This window comes from Dermochelys coriacea, chromosome 7 (assembly GCF_009764565.3).
Source record: "Dermochelys coriacea isolate rDerCor1 chromosome 7, rDerCor1.pri.v4, whole genome shotgun sequence".
NCBI classification, from domain to species: Eukaryota; Metazoa; Chordata; order Testudines; family Dermochelyidae; genus Dermochelys; species Dermochelys coriacea.
In genome coordinates this window covers 67,015,181-67,033,779 of record NC_050074.1, presented here as the reverse complement: position 1 = coordinate 67,033,779, position 18,599 = coordinate 67,015,181, and the positions used below count along the sequence as shown (strand labels likewise).

General features: G+C 39.0%; 1 protein-coding gene across 31 annotated transcripts in view; it reads right to left on the bottom strand.

The window, feature by feature from the left end:
* Positions 1–18,599, bottom strand: part of ZMIZ1 (zinc finger MIZ-type containing 1) — a 504,711-nt gene that overhangs the window by 249,489 nt on the left and 236,623 nt on the right. Inside the window, exon 5 of one of the 31 annotated variants that reach the window (XM_043518774.1) lies at positions 4,896–4,944. The exons of the other annotated variants lie outside the window; for them this stretch is intronic. The gene's annotated coding sequence lies outside the window, so the exon portion shown is untranslated. The remainder of the gene's footprint in view (positions 1–4,895; positions 4,945–18,599) is intronic. 31 annotated transcript variants of the gene reach the window in all.

Genomic DNA, 18,599 nt, shown 5'->3' with positions numbered 1-18,599 from the left:
TGGTAGGCATTTGTGAATCCCAAAAGTTATGCATAGTTGAACATGAATGACTATTTATCCCAAAATTCATGCATTATCCATTGTCACTTTTGCTTCTGGTATGAAGTTTCAGTTAGCTGTTCAGAAACGGTATTGTGTGGCTTAAGTAACCAACTACACATAATGCAATACTAATAATGAGATTTCAAACCAAAGAGTTTGAGTTTATGAAAAAAAAACAGGTTGAAAACTATTAATCAGAACTATGGAACTTGTAAGTTAAAAATTAAAAAAGCAGCACTATCACAGGCACCATTTCCCCTTAACCCAATAAACTGCTATCCCCAAGCTCATAAATTTTTTTTGATGCTTGAAAACATCAACTACCCCATCTGGTTAGCTACTCTTTCATGAGCCAGACCGTATTGCTGTAAATGTACGCAAGTTACTCTATAGCTGCCAACTATAGCAGTTTCTCATATCTTCTTCTGAAGCATCTACTGTCCACTGTCTGACAAGTTATTACACTAGATGCACCACTGGCCTAATTCAATATGGCAATTCCTACCATTTTTCTCAACCTTCTGACCTTGCAATGTGTGACACAAGCAACTGAAATGTGTGGCAAATGACTGAACTGTGGACCACTTTGCTTTTGTAACATGTCTGCCATAATTGGCAGATAACAGATTTTTAATGGTAAAACCTGCCTTAAAGATTGTTTCTCTCACTCACTGACTCTCTCATGCACCAGATATTTCCCCCCCCCTTAAGGAAACTGAGAAAATGGAAATTCCATCATGGGATAATTATAAGGACCCCTGTCCTGGACAGTCAGCAGGGAATGAACTCTGGATCTCCAGATTTCCAGAACAGATCTTTACCACTTAAGCTAGTGGTAGAGCAACATTTCACCAAACATACCCAAACCAACAAAAACAAAATTTCCACTGATAATAATCAACATTTACAGATAAGCAAAGTGAGAAAAATGATGCTTAAGAACTTATTTTAAGGAAATTTATTTTGTATATTTTGACACGTGGTATTGACAAATTGTCTTTGAATGGTTACAAACGTTTAACTTTTTATACATCAATGTTAAATAACTATTATCTGATTCCCCAGCCCTCTAAAGTTCCTGCACACATCTCTGGAAAGGGTATCAGTGGGTTTGTGATGATGGAGATGACACTGACTTAGGAGTCTACATTACCTAATTTATACCTAAAACCATTTCTGTGAATATTTGTTGAGGGGGAAAAAAATGAATCCACTTCAGCTGTGTTTGTTTTATGTTAATGTTACAGCCAACAATTGTTCAATAGCATATATTAAAGGAATTTTAGAGGGTATTAAACTCCCATCTCTTGAAAAAGGCAAATTTCTGGTACATGAGTCAGGCACCATATTAAATGCTGCTTTTCATAGATGAGGAGCACTACGCTGTCTAAAACCCAGATTGAGTGGCCATATCTACACTAGAGAAATTTCTAAGGACTTTCCACCAATGCTAATATCCATTCAGTTGCACCAGTGGTACTCTTAGCAAAAAGGGATCTCTGGCTACCAAAGAGACTTTATCAGCTACTGTGTCGTGTTCTTCTGTCTCTCTGATGTGGAATAAAAAAAAAATACATGAAGCCTGTCTATACTAAGGCTGCTAATGATGTTAACCCAAGTGGAGATGAACAGATATTGGTGATCATACAAAATTGTGACAACTTGGCCTGCAAGGCTTCACTTATGTGACTCAATTTAAACCTCATCCTTACCGAGGTCCAGTACAGACAACTCAGTAGCACGTCTCGAGAAAGTTGATTTGACTGAGTTTATATCACTGAACAGAAATGTTGTTTAGGAGGAAAAGCCCTATGGCTTAAAGCTTCCAAGAAAAATAATTTTTAAAAAAATCTTTATATTCTACCATATACATAGCACGGTAAAGAAAGCAAAACTGATTCCAAAAACTAAACGACAAGGCTTCACACTGCTCAGTTTTAAAGATATCATAAGACAACAACAACTAGGTTGGGCTTTACGCTGATTCTTTCTTAGGAGAAAACAAATAACAAAGGTATTTAAAATTAAACAGGACATTCACAATTAATCAGTTTTTTAATTAACTTGCTCTGCTGCTGTAAGTAATTCTGCATTTACTCTCATTCTTTTGAAAATTCCAAGTGCTATTTCTGACCTGTGATTTACTGTTGCCATACATCTTTATAAGCAGTGCTTTAGTTTAAGTGGCAGTTGCATATTAATTACAAAGTTAATTATGTGCTGTGTAATCATGCTGCAATTCATTAGTTTACTGTACAGTGTGAAAGTATAATGCTAAACAGAAGACCTGTTGCAAAGTATTTCACTCATTTACATTTCCATATCGAATATTCAAACAATTAACTAGAAAAATACCTGTTCATTCCTGAGGAATCCTTCACACAAATTATCAGCCTGACTCTGGTAACACTTATGCATGCAGCTTTTCTCATGGAAGAAGTTACTCACATGTGTGAAAGTTAGCAGGACTGGAACCTACATCTGAAATCAGTGAGTTTACTTCCTTACTGTACAGAAGATCAACGGCCAACATTTTCATTAAGTGATAAGTGATTTTAAGTGCCCAGGTTGAGATGTGTTAGACGGGTCTGATTCTCAGAAGATGAGTGGTCAGGTCATTCTGAAAAGTCAGGCTCCTTCAATACCTAAAAATCACCAGCCACATTTGAAAATATAGGTCACAGTCTTTTGTCATTCTCAGTTGTTGACCTTTTGCATATGGTACTCACCACCAGATACTTTATTAGTGGGCCTGCCTGGAATGTACTAACAATTAGAATTGACTTTTGCAATGATCTCTAATAGGTCTCTCACCACAGATCTATGTTTGCCAATAGAAATATTGAACACAAAAGTAAACAAGATGTATTTAAAGAAAAAGATAATAATTTCTGGGTGAAAAATTATGCACAATGCCATAAAGCTCCCTCTCTCTTCTCCCCACTTTCATTATCCCTGGAACTATCTAACTCAAACTAATCACTCACCACAGAAAAATTAATTTTTACAAAATTACTCTCAGTCACGAAGAGTTCTTCTTCAGCTTTGAACATTCCCCCCCCCCCAAACTAACCCAATATTTCCTATTCTTCGTCAAGGAGTGCTGTTTTCCAGGACTATATTCACAAGTTTTAGTCTTTCTTTCCCACAAGCTATAACTGTTTTGCAAAATGATGTTCTTTATGTGGCATTTAAAAGCAAACATCAGTAAGAGTATCTCTTCCTAAAAGAACCACCATAAAATCCACAATAAAAAGCAGCTCTGACTCTTTTTAGTAAACCATCACTTAGTGTAAGACTAGTCAGAAAAATCACTATATAAGAAAGTGACATTCTTAGATCACCTATCTGCTCTCTGTATGTTTGAGTGATTGGTGCCTACTTTACGAACAACAAATAAATTAAAAGCAATTTTTACTATTCTTAGCCCTGCAGAATCAAAACACCTAATGAGTGAGCTGGATTCTATTCTGGCTCCGGCATCAGGAACAGAATTGTCAACCAACTTTTGATTGCAGAATCTTTATTACCAATGACTATAATCAAAGGCCAAAGGAAAGTTAGATCCAAGTTTAAGTTTGCAGCACTAGAAGTTACAAAAAGTGCTTTTTCTCTTTTGAACTGAACAAGTTTCATTTTTATCACTGAAAAAGGATAGAGATCCTGCACTGTTTTTTATAGAGGAATTGTGACATTTAAATTTAGACTGTAAAGTGTTTTCTATCTTCAAATTGTTCTCATTTGATGGGGGAAATTACAACTGGGATCTAAATATACATACATTAATATACACTATATATGTGTGTGTATATGTATCTCAATTAGTTGCTGCCAACACAAAACATATAATTGATTTCTTATTTTTACTTGGGATCTATGCAAAAATGTTTTAGATGATTTTTTTTTCAGACATTATTGAACATGGACGTACGCAACCCAGGAAATACTTTTTAAAAATTGTTAATTTCAAGCTCTGTTAGAAAAAGGAAACAATAAGTGTTTTGGGCAATACAGAAGAAAAAAAGACAAATCTGTACAGAAATTCATTTCACTTTCACAGTTGAATGAAATATCAAAATAGCTAAAAAAAATGAAAATATGGGACAGTCTCTCATTTAGAAACAGCCACAAAAGTTTCAGATTTATATATGAAGTAGGTATATTCATGAACTGCTTAATATAATTCTGGTATACAAACAACTGGTTTACAGATACTACATATTCACTGCTGCCTTCGGTTTGTATTTTGGATCAGATATCTGCTGCATATTCACAGAGGGCACATGATGTGGGAAGGCATATATCTAAATTTTTAATACAGAACCCAACAGTGTGTGACCTAATGATATGATGCATGATGATACCTCCAAAGAATACCAAAAACAAAAACACATCTTTTAAATGATCTAAATGGTCTATGACAGGAGACATATTAGTTCCCTATCTTGCAAAAGATGAAAGTAAATGGATGAAGTCTGGGGTGTTCAAACAAGTCTAGGGGAGCTAGGTGAATTTCAGGGGGATTCGGGTGTCTAACTCCCTTAGGCTTCTTTGAAAATCCTGCCCCTAGTGTTTACTGAAAGTGACACATTTTCGTTAATGAATATTTCTCTCTACCTTTGTAAGAAGCAAGTTTATAAGAACTCTAGGGAGGCTGATGAACATTATTTCACAAAGAGCAGCTAATGAGAAGTTAGGTGGGGCAACTCAAGAAACTTTTATATTCATCACAGCTTTCCTTTTGGACATTATAATCTGTAACTAGAATACTGATGCTGTCTCTTAGCAAACCCCAACAGTGACATTCCCATCTGAGGCAAATTGAAATAAAGTTTCAAACTGTTTCAATGTACCAACTTCAGCTGTAGTTAAGGTGTCCTTCCACACACGTAGCAAGTTGCTCTATAATATTAAAAAGAGATTATACTCTAAAAGAAGAATCCCAATATATTTCTACTTAAATTATTTTATTAAGAAACACACAGCTAAAGAAGCCTCAATTATAATACCTCTGTAGCCATAGCTTCCTATGTACTCGGGTTCTTAAACTGTAAAAAGCACTGTGACATCTGAGCATATAAACGTTTCAAAAACAGCTAAGTAATTTAGGAGTCTACGGGCTTGTCTACACTTACAATGCTGCAGCGCATCAGTACAGCTGTGCCGTGTAGCACTTCATGAAGATGGGAGTCGGCATAGGTACTCCACCTCCACAAGAGGCAGTAGCTATGTCAACGGGTGAAGTCCTCGCTTCGACATAGCACTTTCTACCCCATGGGTTAGGGCGATTAGGGATTTTCCACACCCCTGAGCGATGTAGTTATATCGACAGAAGTTGGAACTGTAGACCAAGCCTAGGTGTTATGGACTTTTAGTGAGATTTAGGTGCCCAAGGCCCATATTTTTAAAGATATTTAGGTGTTGCTGTGCTCAGACTTGCAATGCCTAACTGATTTAGGGGCCTAAAACTTATTTAAGTACCTAAGTGACTTTTGAAAATGGGAATTAGGCTCCTAAATCATCTTTCTGCTTTCAAAATTTTTACCCATATTTCACAAAGGAACTTGGGAAGCATTACTACATTCATTCAGTAGAATTAGCTCTACCAAAATAAAAATTAATAGAATAAAATTTCTAAGAAAAGGATCCTAAAGGATCCGAAAGAAAAGGAGCCTGATCCTTGGTTTTCAGTTCAAGAGAACTAAACCTCAAATCTGAAAATTCCTGTTTACAATTACAGAAATATTTCTCTTTTAAATATAAACGAGCAAAATTCTATTTGCCCACTAGTAAAATGTAAGTACTATTTATTGCCAATTGTCATCATGGTAAGGGGCTGGTGGTGACTAGACTTGTTCTAGACGTGCTAAGTTTTACAAGGCATATACACATAACCAAGATCATCATATATTATATGGTGAGAAGAATCTGTCCAGCAGTTAGGATGCTACGCCAAGGATTTGGGAGACAGACCTCCGTTCCCAACTCTGCCTTTCTTTGTGACCGAGGGCACATCTGTACAGTGAAGCAATGTGCACTACAGGCGTGTGATTTGTAAAGTCCACTAAAAGTTCCCCAGAACACTTTGGACTAGGGAACTTTTTGTATGCACCAGCAGCGTCTATGTGAACCAATTAGTGCACACCACAGTGTGCTTTAGAAATCCATACCCCCATCGTGTGCATTGCCACACTATGCAGACATGCCTTCAGTCTTCCTGTGCCTCGGTTTCCCATCTATCGAATGAGGATAATAGCACCTTCCTACCTCACATGGGTGTTATAAGAGTAAATACATCAAAGATTGAGCCACTCAGATACTACAGTTATGGGGGATCTGTTAAAAATAGATACAAAGTTGAATGACAAAAATTCATTTCAACAGAATTTCCTACAAGTAAGTTGTTAGCAGAGAGTGCCGCCTAGACAGTTTTATAGTCCCTTATGCTTTATTAATTACCTTTAATTACACAAAAATTGAAGGCACACAGATTATTCTGGCCCTTTGCCCCTATCAGTGAGGTGATTCTAGTACAAATTTCCTAAGAGCACAAAGAACATTAAAGTTTGGGAATAACCTTTAAGACATTCTATTTTAGCCAGATTATACTCTGAACAGAGGACAGTGCTGCTGATTTACAACTCTAAAAATAAACAGAATTGCAAATCTCTCACACAAATCTTCCTCACCCTCCTAGGGATGTGCAGGTATGTAATGAATTCCCTGGAATAGACAGATCACCACCTCTTCTCACCTTCCCTAACACAACACTTGCGCTTCTAATTTGCTGGTGGATTGCTGCTTAGCTGTCCTTCTGTGTCTGTTATGCTCAAACGGTTTACAGCTCATTCAAAGGAAGTCTAATATACACCAACTGCTGTTTACAAAGCAATCTTCAGCTCTGTGCTGATTACCAACCACTGGGCAATCAAGATGATACACTCTTTTACTTAATTATTGGCATCTGGATGAGCAGCGTTATTGTTAAACAAGAAAGGGCTCTGTTGTTTAGCAGTTGCCAGTGAATCTGAAATGTTAAGATATGTTATTAAAGGACTTATTTCCACTAATGAAACTCTAAAACCAATTTTCCCCTTCAATCATTTTTAATGTTTACAGTTAGACCCAAACCACAAATCTGGATCTGATCGCCTCAGAATTGAACAGTTTGTGTCCATTTCTGATATTGAATACGTGAGCTTCTGCAACTTAATTTCTGTCCACTATGCATCTAGTTTTTATTCGCATTCAGGTAGCTGTTGCAATGCAAAACTAGAAGGAAGATGCAGTACCTGCTGCATGGAACTTAAAATCTAAATTATACAGCTGGAATTGTTCAGACAATATGCAATACATGGAGAACTGGCAGCATCATATTCCAAACAAGAGAAGCACATTTCTTATCAATTTAGGAAGTCACCCCTCCTACGATGTGATTTTATGCTGAAATTATTTTTGGCTAACTCCGCTGCATTAATCCCCCAGTCAAAGCCTTCTCCATAGGCCTGACTTTTCCTAAGCTCTTCCCATCATGCTTGGTAGCTCCTAGGGTTTCTTCCCTCATGAGCTCACTTTCCCCAGAGATCTACTGCCACCAGCCTTATATAAAAGGTGGAGTCTAATAAGCCACTTCTACCTCAATTTAATTAACCTGTAGCCTACTACAGAACTCCCTCACCCGCTAAGAAGATGATGTAAAAGGAGAAACATTTCACTCTCAAAACGTGCGAGTGCCCTCTAGTGAGAGTCCCCAAAGAGGATATCAGACTCTCCACTAGTGTCAGCTGAATGTGTATCAAAGTGGCAGTGGTCTGCTCTGTTGGGTATGCAATTATTATAATATTGTCCCATAACGTACCATCAAGCTTTGAAAAGCATTGCCGATCATCAGTGGACTCTGTAGATAGTACAGATAGCTCAGAAAATTGACACTAATATCTTTTGTCTGGTTAAAGAAACCACAAAACTAATGCAAAGTTAAAGAGAGTCAACATGGACCCATTTTACTGCTGCATAAGGGTTACTTGCTGAGCAATGTTGGAAGCCTAGATTCAGGATGTATATAGAAACACAGGTCATGGAACTAGAAGGCATCTCCTGGGTCATCGAAACCAGTCTCCTGGTATCATAAGCAACTGCATCATACAATCCCATTCATAAATTTATCACACTCCATCTCAAAACTAGTTAGGTGGTTTATACACACTACTCCTTTTGGAAGACTGCTCCAGAACCTCACTCCTGTAGTGGTTTATATTAGTTAATATTAGGCTTGACAGAATTTGATTTTTTAAAATAATTTTGATGGATAATATCAATGTTTACTTATAAGCCTTTTTTATTTTTATTAATTAAAATTTTCTCAGTTGTGGGAAATTATTTGGGGGGGGGAAGAGTCAGACAATGACAGTATACATTCAAAAAGTTAAAGCTTTGTAACCATTAAAACACAAACTGTCAACATCATATGTCAACATTTTAGCCATAATTATACCATAGTAAGTTCTCTAGCAGAATTTTTCTTACCTGTAAACTACGTTTATTATCAATGGAAATATTTTTTTCATTGGTTTTTGTGTGCATGGAAAATTGACATTTATCGATATTTACCCAATAAAAATCTAATCCTTCCAAGCATAGTTAATGGGATGCAGTACTGGTTAATACGAGTAAAAGTTTAATAAGAGACATACGCACAAACTGGTACACTTCTTCTCTTCATACAAGACATTTTGTAATGCTCAACTGTAATCTATCAACATACCCCATCGTGTTGTGCAGGAAAGTGAAACTATTATTGTGTGAACAGATGCAGATAACACACTAAGCAAGTAAAATGTGGTGTATGACTGCCAAATAGGTAAACTGAGAAATTCCATGTCTTACTGATTCAGGCTCCAAAACTGCTGATCCATCTATTTATACACTTACTGTAATCATGAATCTTGTAGTATGCCTGGCACTGCTTGCAGCTGATACCTCAGGGTACTATTCTAACTTACCGTAGATCTTTTTCGTCAGCTCGTAATGGCAGTGCTTTCTAGACTAAATAGCATCCATATCCACCCTTGTTAGTAATATATAAATAAAAATATATGAATATTTTTTAAACTAAGAACTTGGATGGATACGGTTGGATGGATGGATAGTTTTTTTCCACCAAATGCATCCAATGAAGTGAGCTGTAGCTCACGAAAGCTTATGCTCTAATAAATTTGTTAGACTCTAAGGTGCCACAAGTACTCCTTTTCTTTCAGGATGGATAGGGGAATGTGTTCATCTGTTTGGACTGAGATCTAGAAGAAACACATGAAAAAAAAATTATCTAATGGCCATTAATAAACATAGCTTGAGCATTGGCCTGCTAAACCTAGGGTTGTGAGTTCAATCCTTGAGGGGGCCACTTAGGGATCTGGGGCAAAAATTGGGGATTGGTCCTGCTTTGAGCAGGGGATTGTACTAGATGATCTCCTGAGCTCCCTTCCAATCCTGATATTCTATAACCGTACTCTGGGAATGGCAGTTACACCATTTGCACAAAGGAGCAATACAAGCCATTATACACTGACAGTCTTTATGCTCTACATTTTATGGGAAGATGGTGGGTGCCAGGGAAAGCTGAATTACAGCAAGCTGTCCATTGAAGAACATGAAATAACTCACACACGTAAGTGGTGGGTGTTGAATTGTTGCACAGACAGAATCTCACGGGCTGTTGTGCAACTGTATACATGGTTCTGGCCGGAAAGTTTCTGTGCAAATGATTTTCATACAGAAAGCGCATTATCTGCAAAATCAAAATATTCCGAAGGAAATATTCAGTTTTTCCTTGGAAAAATGTCCACAGCTCCACAGCCCCTCGGCAGCCCACCTGGACTTCCAGGCTGCCTGGCTCCAACACAGCCCACTGGATGGACCGACTTGGAGTCATGGCTCTCAGTGCTCTCACCAACTCCTTATACACTGAAAGTCTTAGGAGCCCCAGCTCCCAAGTTCCCCAAGCTCCCTAGCTCAGGAGCCTTGAAAACATTTTGATGTTGTTTTGGCTTTTTCTAAACAAAACTGTAGAATTCCTGTTTTGTAGAAATTTTCAAATTTTTGGTTTTGTGTTTTGTTTTAGATTTTTTTTTTTAATTTTGGATTTTCCCATGTAACGGGAATTCCAGTTCCTGTCCAGGTCTAGGTGTAAACCACTTCTCAGGAAGCTGTTGTATAATGACGCAAACTATCAACTGGATATTTACTGGAATGACTGAAAGGAAGGCATCCAGAAAGCATCGTCACTATCAAAACAGCAAAATTAGGCAAGACCCCAACACACTGAATACCTTCTAAAAAGTGTAAAAAATAGCTAATCCTGTTTTTCTGAAAATCTCATTTTCAAAGAGAAGAAGGGTTGCTCTTTAGATGGGACATTTTGCATCAAGCTCTCACCAAACGTGAATGTTCATTAACATGTAACTATCTTACAACAGGAGGGCTTATGACAGGAAAAGTTGACAATTTTAAACTATAACTATGGAGTAAACCAGCGGTTCTCAAACTGTGGGTCACAACCCCATTTTAATGGGCTCACCAGGGCTGGCTCAGACTTGTTGGGGCCTGGGGTTGGGACCAAAGCCAAAACCCAAGGGCTTCAGCCTGGGTGGCGGGGCTCAGGCTACAGGCCCCCTGGCTGGGGCTGAAGCCATTGGGCTTTGGGCTTCCCCCACCCCAGGATGATGATGCTCAGGCTTTGGCCCTGCCACCCGCGCAGCTAGGCTCAGGCTTCGGTCCTCCTCCTGGAGTCATGAAATAATTTTTTTTGTCAGAAGGGAGTCATGGTGCAATGAAGTTTGAGAACCCATGGAGTAAACAAAACAAAACAAAGTCTTTACAGATGAAGGAGAAAATGCTTTTCTGCATTGCACACATTCATGCCCTATTTGTATTATGTATTTCCTAGGCTGGGTATCATAATAAATGTATTCAATTGATGGCTCATGGGATCTTAATGGAAGATGGAGGCTTTCACTTCTAGGTCAACAGTTCAAATGCAGCCTAAGTCAGCAGTGACCAAACATTGTTACCATCTGCCTGTTCAGTGGCCTATATGAGATGAATTGAGTTGATGGCCTCTGTTCTGTTCTTAGTGGGCTGGCGTCCATGTCACAGAAACCACCATCACAAGTGGCCCTAACTGGGAGTTGCAGCAGAGAGGTCATAGACTGAATGGGTGCAAAGGTTGAATGCACGGATTAAGGATGCAGGCTGTGATGCGTGGCTAGAAAGGGTTAAACAGCTTGCAGGCTGAATGACCCAAAGTCCACCTTTAAAGTCATGTTAGAAAGGTATGTGAATGATAATTAGGGCCATTCATGTTAAATAGGCTAGAACTTTGAAATGCAAACCTATATTGTTAGAAGTAATACTAATTGTGTGCATCTTAGATGCTACCCATAAACAGACAGTTCCTGTCTCTCACTATAACTATTGATTCAGAGATCAAAAGGGAATATTAACATTTAGCTGAATCATGGGTAAAATAATGTCACTGTCTATATGTCTCTTTAAAGTTTGTAATAGACTACCTAATGGATAAATTGCCCTATATTAATGTGTGTAACTAATTAATGGCAGTGTTTAGAAAGCAAAAGGTTACATCAAAAGCCTATTGTTTAAGGAGGACTGTGTGGTCAAGTGGATGCTAGTACACTCTATAAAAAGACCCTTGGGTCCTGATCCTGTTCATCTCAGATCTGCTTAAACTTCACCCTAATTGAGTGACATAACTGGCCCCCATAGGACCCTGGTCATACAGGCCCTTTAGATTAGGGTTAAGGTACTTGGGTTCTTGTTCTCTGGATAAAGAGCATTTCACTCTTCTGAGCTTACGGTGACATGCCCATCACAAGAACGGAAGTCATATAAAAATGGAAACAATCGAATAAAGGAAGTTTATAATTTAATTTAAATTTAGCCATTCAATAGGTACCCATTTCCTTTATAACCAGCTGGGGGTATATGTGTGTATATGTGTATGTGTGTATATGTGTGTGTAAGCTGATTTTATGTCTTACAAAACCACATCATTAAATATCAATACCATGCCTCAGATTTCCTCCAGCTTGAAGGACAGAGGAATGATGCTACAGACATGTTAACATGGCCACAGCCATACCACAACCACTACAAACCAAAGCCACTAGGGTTTTATGTAGTAGGCACTGAAAGTCACAAACACAGCTGAGATTTAAATAGTCAGTCTTGGAAGGACTGGTAGTGAAAATACTAAATATTGAGCCAAAACTATTTGTCAACCTCCTTGTAAAATTTACCATAAATTGCTGCTTATTGAAGTTTCACTTAACAAAACTACACATAAGGCTAGAGGGCTGTATTCCCTCAGGAAAGAAAGAAAAACTAATTATATTTTCTCTATCTGTACTTGAAGCATGTACTTCACTTCCTGGAAAATGAAAGCCTTTCAAAGATTTGCACTGTCTTTGGCATGGCAGCAGATGGATGAGTGCATATGCTGGAAGAAAGAAGAGGAGCCAACAAAGGGAGTCAGAAGAGGTCCTCACAAACAATGGAAAATTATTTTAGCCAACAGGTTTTAATCTCCAATTAACTTGTGTTTCAAGACAGGCTGTGGAGAAACAGCTATGGATAGTTCAGATCTTTTAGAGCGGATTCTAAAAAGAGAGCGGGTCAGTCCAAGGATGGTAAATCACTAACTTTTTAATGTCCTGCCCACGTAAGTACCAACCAAAGTGTAGGTGTGTCTTGTTCACAACACATATTGGAGGCCAGATCACTCCTCCCCTTCAGCCTTTGAGCCACTTACTGTGCAATTCTTCCTTACCTCACTGAGTGAGCAATTCCTTTCCCAGTGAGTGTCATTCACCTACTGTAGCACTAGGGCTGCCAATTTTGGTTGGATGTATTCCTGGAGGTCTCATCACACCACATAATCTTTAATTAAAGATTAATCTTTCATTCCTGGAGACTCCAGACCAATCCTGGAGGGTTGGCAATCCTGTATGGTACCATATATCCTGCAGCATCACCCTAGTTAATTAAGATTTCCTAATTGCCAGGAATGCAGTGTAGTTTAGCGATAGGACATGATACTGGAAGACAGGAGACCTGGGTCCTATTCCCAGGTCTGCCACTTACCTGCAAATCACTTCACCTCTCCACTCCTATGTTTACCCTCCCACCCTTTGTTTTATCTAGACAGACGATAAATTCTTTGGGCTCAGGACTGTCTCTTGCTAGGCCTTTGAACAGTTCTTAGCACAATTAGACCCAGATCTTACTTGAGGCCACTAGGCACTAATATAATATGAACAATAATGTTATCTGTACACCATCTCTCCATTGTTAGGTCACAGTATAACCTAAATCGATGCCCATAATTCATTGAAATTACTAGGGTAAAGAGAATTGTGAAAATCTCTGCATCTTTAGCAACCACCCGCAAAAGCCTGTCTACGGGGCATTCAGCACTCTAATACTTACCTTACACTGAGCTAAGCAGCCCCTCTAAGATTGCTGGCTCTCATTCTGTGATGAACCCAGCATGCACTATTGCTGGTGACAACACATCAAATTGGGAGCGCCTCTGAGTAATGAGTCAGCCATTTTCAATCTGGGCAATACAGCATAATAGTGAACACAAATGAACCCCTCCGAATAAGGGACGTGTTTCAGCAGGGGACTATGGCGCCTGAAATTGTCATCAGTGCTGTGCACATTGGAACAGTATACTGAAGTAGGAAACAATGAACCAAGTGAGACCGGCTGTCACCGAACCTAGGGGAAAAAAAAGTGATTTTATGGGAGTGTGTTGAATTGCCTCTCTTAGCTTGGCTATTGGGAGATATTCAACACTGCTAAAGGTGAGGGTATTCAATTTCCAGGCCACCTTTAGAAATAAGAAACACACTTCTACCCTTTCAAATTGCTCCCAGGAAGCTAGCCCTTCTTACAATGCTCATCACTCATTACACAAAGTTATGATTTTCTGTCCTCTAGTAACAGTACCATGTAGCCCCTTGCTAAATCACCAGGAAACACACAGTATTAAGAATTATGTTTAAATGTTCAGCTATTTAAACATCTTTGCTGTTTTAGTAAAGCAAAAGAAACCAAAAACTGCACACCTAACTAAGGTCCCACATAGAAAAGTGCATCATCAGCTGAATATAATCCAGATACAGACCCATTATCGCACCCCTAAAGACACACAAAGCTGCTGCAGGTAAGTCTATCAAGTTGTTTTACTGTAGTCTGCTTTTGTATTTACTGGGAGTTAGCTCACTGAGGAGCCAATGCTGTGGTGCCAAACCAAGCAGAATATGTGAATTGCTGAAGACACAAGTTAATTCTGGAGCCTTAACTAGCTGGTCACTTGTAAACAGGCAAGGTGGGAGACCTCTGATAGACAAGGTCCAATCTATGCTACCCAGTCAACTGTTTTTGCAGCTTGCAGCATGTTAGACTGAACTGCGTCCTCCAAACTGTGCTAAAGTCTTCTAGTCTGAGACAATCCGTTTGACCACAGCACATTACATTTGCCGACCTCCCACCAACAAAATGCCTAATGTGATGAACTAGGAGATAACTGCATTATTCTTATGAATATAATCGGTGGTTCTGTTTCCCTGTATCAATTTGCCTGCCTGAGTGCACAAAGTTTAATCAAAGGAGACTGTAAAGGGGTTGTAAGAATCGAGCAGGAAAAGTGAAACAATGACAGATAAAAACAGCCTCAGGTACACAACTGCAAAGCAACTGAGGGAACAATGGGGCTATCCCAGTAGCTGAGACCCTAAAGATCAAAGGAACTTGACCAGATAAAAAGGTAGTCCTGACAGAAAAGAAGGGGGAGGAGGAGTGGTCAGCATTCCATGAGGCTGACTCTCTAAGCAGGACCTAAGCATCTAGGCCAGGAGAAGCTAAAAGGTTGGCTAAGGTCCATGAGGTTACGTCTCTTTTTGCATTGAAGCCATGTCTCTCACTACTGTAGTCCTACGGGTAACATTAAACAATACTGTCTGGGAAGTCTATGTAATCCCTGTATATTTTGCACTACGCCAAAGAGAAGTCACCAGTACAGTTCAAACACCTGTCGGAACTACTTAAGAAGGCCTTGTTGGTACTTACTCTGCAAACTTAGCATCTTCTGTGCCTAGTGGCACAAGACCATTTCCCCACAGCTGTCTGTCCACAGCAAGATGTCTGACTCCATCGTAAGTTCTCTCGATGATAGCAGCATCCTTTTAGATTGTCCTGTGATAGGTCAGTCTTTGTCCTCCACGCCTTCTCTTTACTTTAGGTGGAATCCAAAATGTACCTTGTTCTTCTGCGACAGGCTAGCCTGATGACATGGCCAAATGACAGTAGCCATTCCCTTCTAATTATTGAATCCACAGTTTGCTAACCCATGCAGGGCAGCACTTCCACAGTAGTTACACAATCTCTCCAATAAGTTTCCAAGATTCTGAACACTTGTGGAATGCATTCAGCTTTCTGTTGTGTACTTCCACCTTCTGCCACATTTCTGAGAGTGACAATAGTATTTTAAGGACAATAATCATTTTAGTGTGTGGATATATCTTCTTAAGCTTCCAGGCGTTTGACAAATGGAAAAACGATCCACTGCCTTCACTTATTTAGTGAGCTGGCTTTTAGCAGATATTGTACTTCCAAGACAAACAAAGTCATCAACTCTTTCGTACTCTTCTCCATCATTTACACATACACCAATGTAAACAACATTCTCTACTATCTCCATGGCTTTGGTCTTTTGCATATTGATTTAAAGTCTCACTTTAGCAGCTTCTGCCTTTATGCTCCTGAAAAGTCTTTTCATTCCATCCAATTTGGTATCCAGTAAGACTATGGCATCTGCCAAATCCAAGTCTCACAGCTTATCTCTTGCCTGAATACCACAAGTGTCCTTGGCAGCAGTTATTGCTCTCCTCATCACAAAGTATATGACAATACCGAAAAGAAGTGGGGATAGTATGCAATCTTGCCGTACGCCAATAACAATCTTAAACCATTCTGTGTCTCCATTCTGTATTGATGTAGCACACAGACTCACTGTACGAAGCTTTTATCAAATTAACCATATTTGCTGGAATTCCATAGTGTCTCAGGATCTTCCAAGGTGTTTCTCTGTGGACAGTATCACTTGCTTTTCTAAAATCAAGAAAAAACATCTTCTGCTGGTATTCTAAGCCTTTCTCAATAAGTCATCTCCAGATGAAAATCTGGTCTCAACATGACCTACCAGAGTGAAATCCAGCCTGTTCGTCTCTGAGTATCAGAGTACCATCAGCAGCAGTTTTCATCCTATTAAAAATGATCAAGCAAAACATTTATAGGAAGAGATAAGAATGTCATCCCTTTCCAGTTATCACAAATAAGATGGTCCTCCCTCCTCTTTTAAGCAATTTTGCAGATAACACCTCTTTTCCAATCTTTAGGAGAAATCACCTTCTCCCAAAACAGTCCATATAACCTGCACGTGTATTTCACCATCACTCCCTCTCTAAGTTTTAACATTATAGCAGCTCTCTTAGCACAGCCTGGTGCTTTAACATTCATCAGTCAGTTTATGGCCTCAGTTACTTCCTCAAAGGTGACTACTTCTAGAGATAAAGATAAGTCCTCTATTTCTTCACATCTCTCACAAAGTACGTTAGTGGTTCTGACTGGTTGAGCAGAGTCTGGAAATATTCCATCCATTAGGCTCTCTGTCCTTCCTCTGCAACACAAAGTGTACCATCTTGTGCCTTCACAGTGCCACAATGATTTTAGAACTATGACCTCTGTTGTTTAGAAACTAGAAAAACCTTATTAGAACTCCCTCTCTTCTAAGTCTCCTCAGCTTCTCCTGCTTTATTTTCCATCCATTCTTTCTTATTTCTTCTGGCTCATCTTTTAAGTTCCATGGCTTTGTCTGCAATATTCTTGTTGCAGAATAGCTCTTTTACTGCTCTCTCATTCTTGTTGAATTCTCTTCTTTAATTTTTGCCTGTCTTCACCACACCTTCATATACTTGGTTGGAGACATTCTTCTTTCTTAGAAGCCCCACTGTGTCCTGGCTGCATCCACACTTGCTTCTTTGAAAAACTGCCATTTTTCTTCTTTGTCCTCCATCGGTGTCCAACTCTTCAGATCGATTGTTAAGTTTCAGCTTGAAATGTGCCTTAACTGCTGGATCTACTATTTTCATAGTATCATACATACCCTCCCCACCTTGCGTGGTGTTACCTTACTTAGTTTTATTTTGATTAACCCAGTAAGAAGATGGTAGTCACTTCCAACACTGGCAGTCTTACACACCCTGGGATCCAACAGTGAACTTCTCCAGTGCCTATTAATGGCAACATGAGCGGTTTCTGGATAAAACCATCATGTTTATGACCATCAGTTTATGACTTTCCTTGTGTGGAAATAATGTACCACCAAAGCAAAGACTGCACAAGCCAAAGAGTCAACAAAACATTATCCATTGGCAGCCTGCCCTGGGATACCATATCTGCCCATAATGCGTTCATACCCCCAGTATTATAATGACTAACTCTGTGCATTTAGATCTCCCATGAGGATAACAATGTCAAATTACTGATCTTGCCAAGGATGCTCTGCAATCTTTCAGAGACATAATCTTTGACCTGTTCAGCGCTTTCATTTGTTGGTGGATAACACTAAATCACCGTTCCTTTTTAATGGTTTGTCACAAGAATTTATCTGATTGACACCCCGCATGTTGTAACCCATGTGCTGCTCTAAGAGTGAGTGAACTACAGAATTCTATCCCAGGAACACCTGTGGGGGTAAACTTGGTGAGACCCTGCGAAGGGAGAGCGGTGCAGCTAACCCAATAATTGTGACACACACATACCCATGCAATTTAGTCCAGTATCATGTCTCAATAGTGACCAGAAGCACAAACATCAAAGGCAGGTGTAAGACACCTTGTAGTGGATAATACTAGAATAAGTGGAATAAGCTTCAGGGAGGCTGGGCAGAAACTATCACTGAGAGAATGGCATAAACCATATGGTTCTACATAAACTCACATTTTTCAAAAATCCTACCTAATATAACTGTACACGTCTATATTAATGTTAATACCTAAACAGTTTCTGAATCCGGCTAAATTATTTGACTTATAATCTTGTGGCAATGAGTTCTATATGTTAATTATGCATTGTGTAAAAGTGTATTCTTTTATCAGTTTTAAATTATTTTGCCTTTCAGTTCATGAACTGTGCACCCTTCCTGTATTATGAGAGAGGGTAAGCAGGAGGGTCTGATTTTCCTTCTTAGCTCATTCATTATTTTGTACACCTCTATCATATCCCAGTTTAGGTGTCTTCCTATTCTAAACTAAACAGTCCCAATCTGCTATTTCTCTCAGTTTATCACTAATCCTTTTCTACTACAACTTTTTGATGACCTGGTGACCAGAACAGGACATGTTATTTCAGATGAGGATATACCATTGTTTTATTAATGTCATTATGCTATTTTCAGCATTACTGTCCATTCC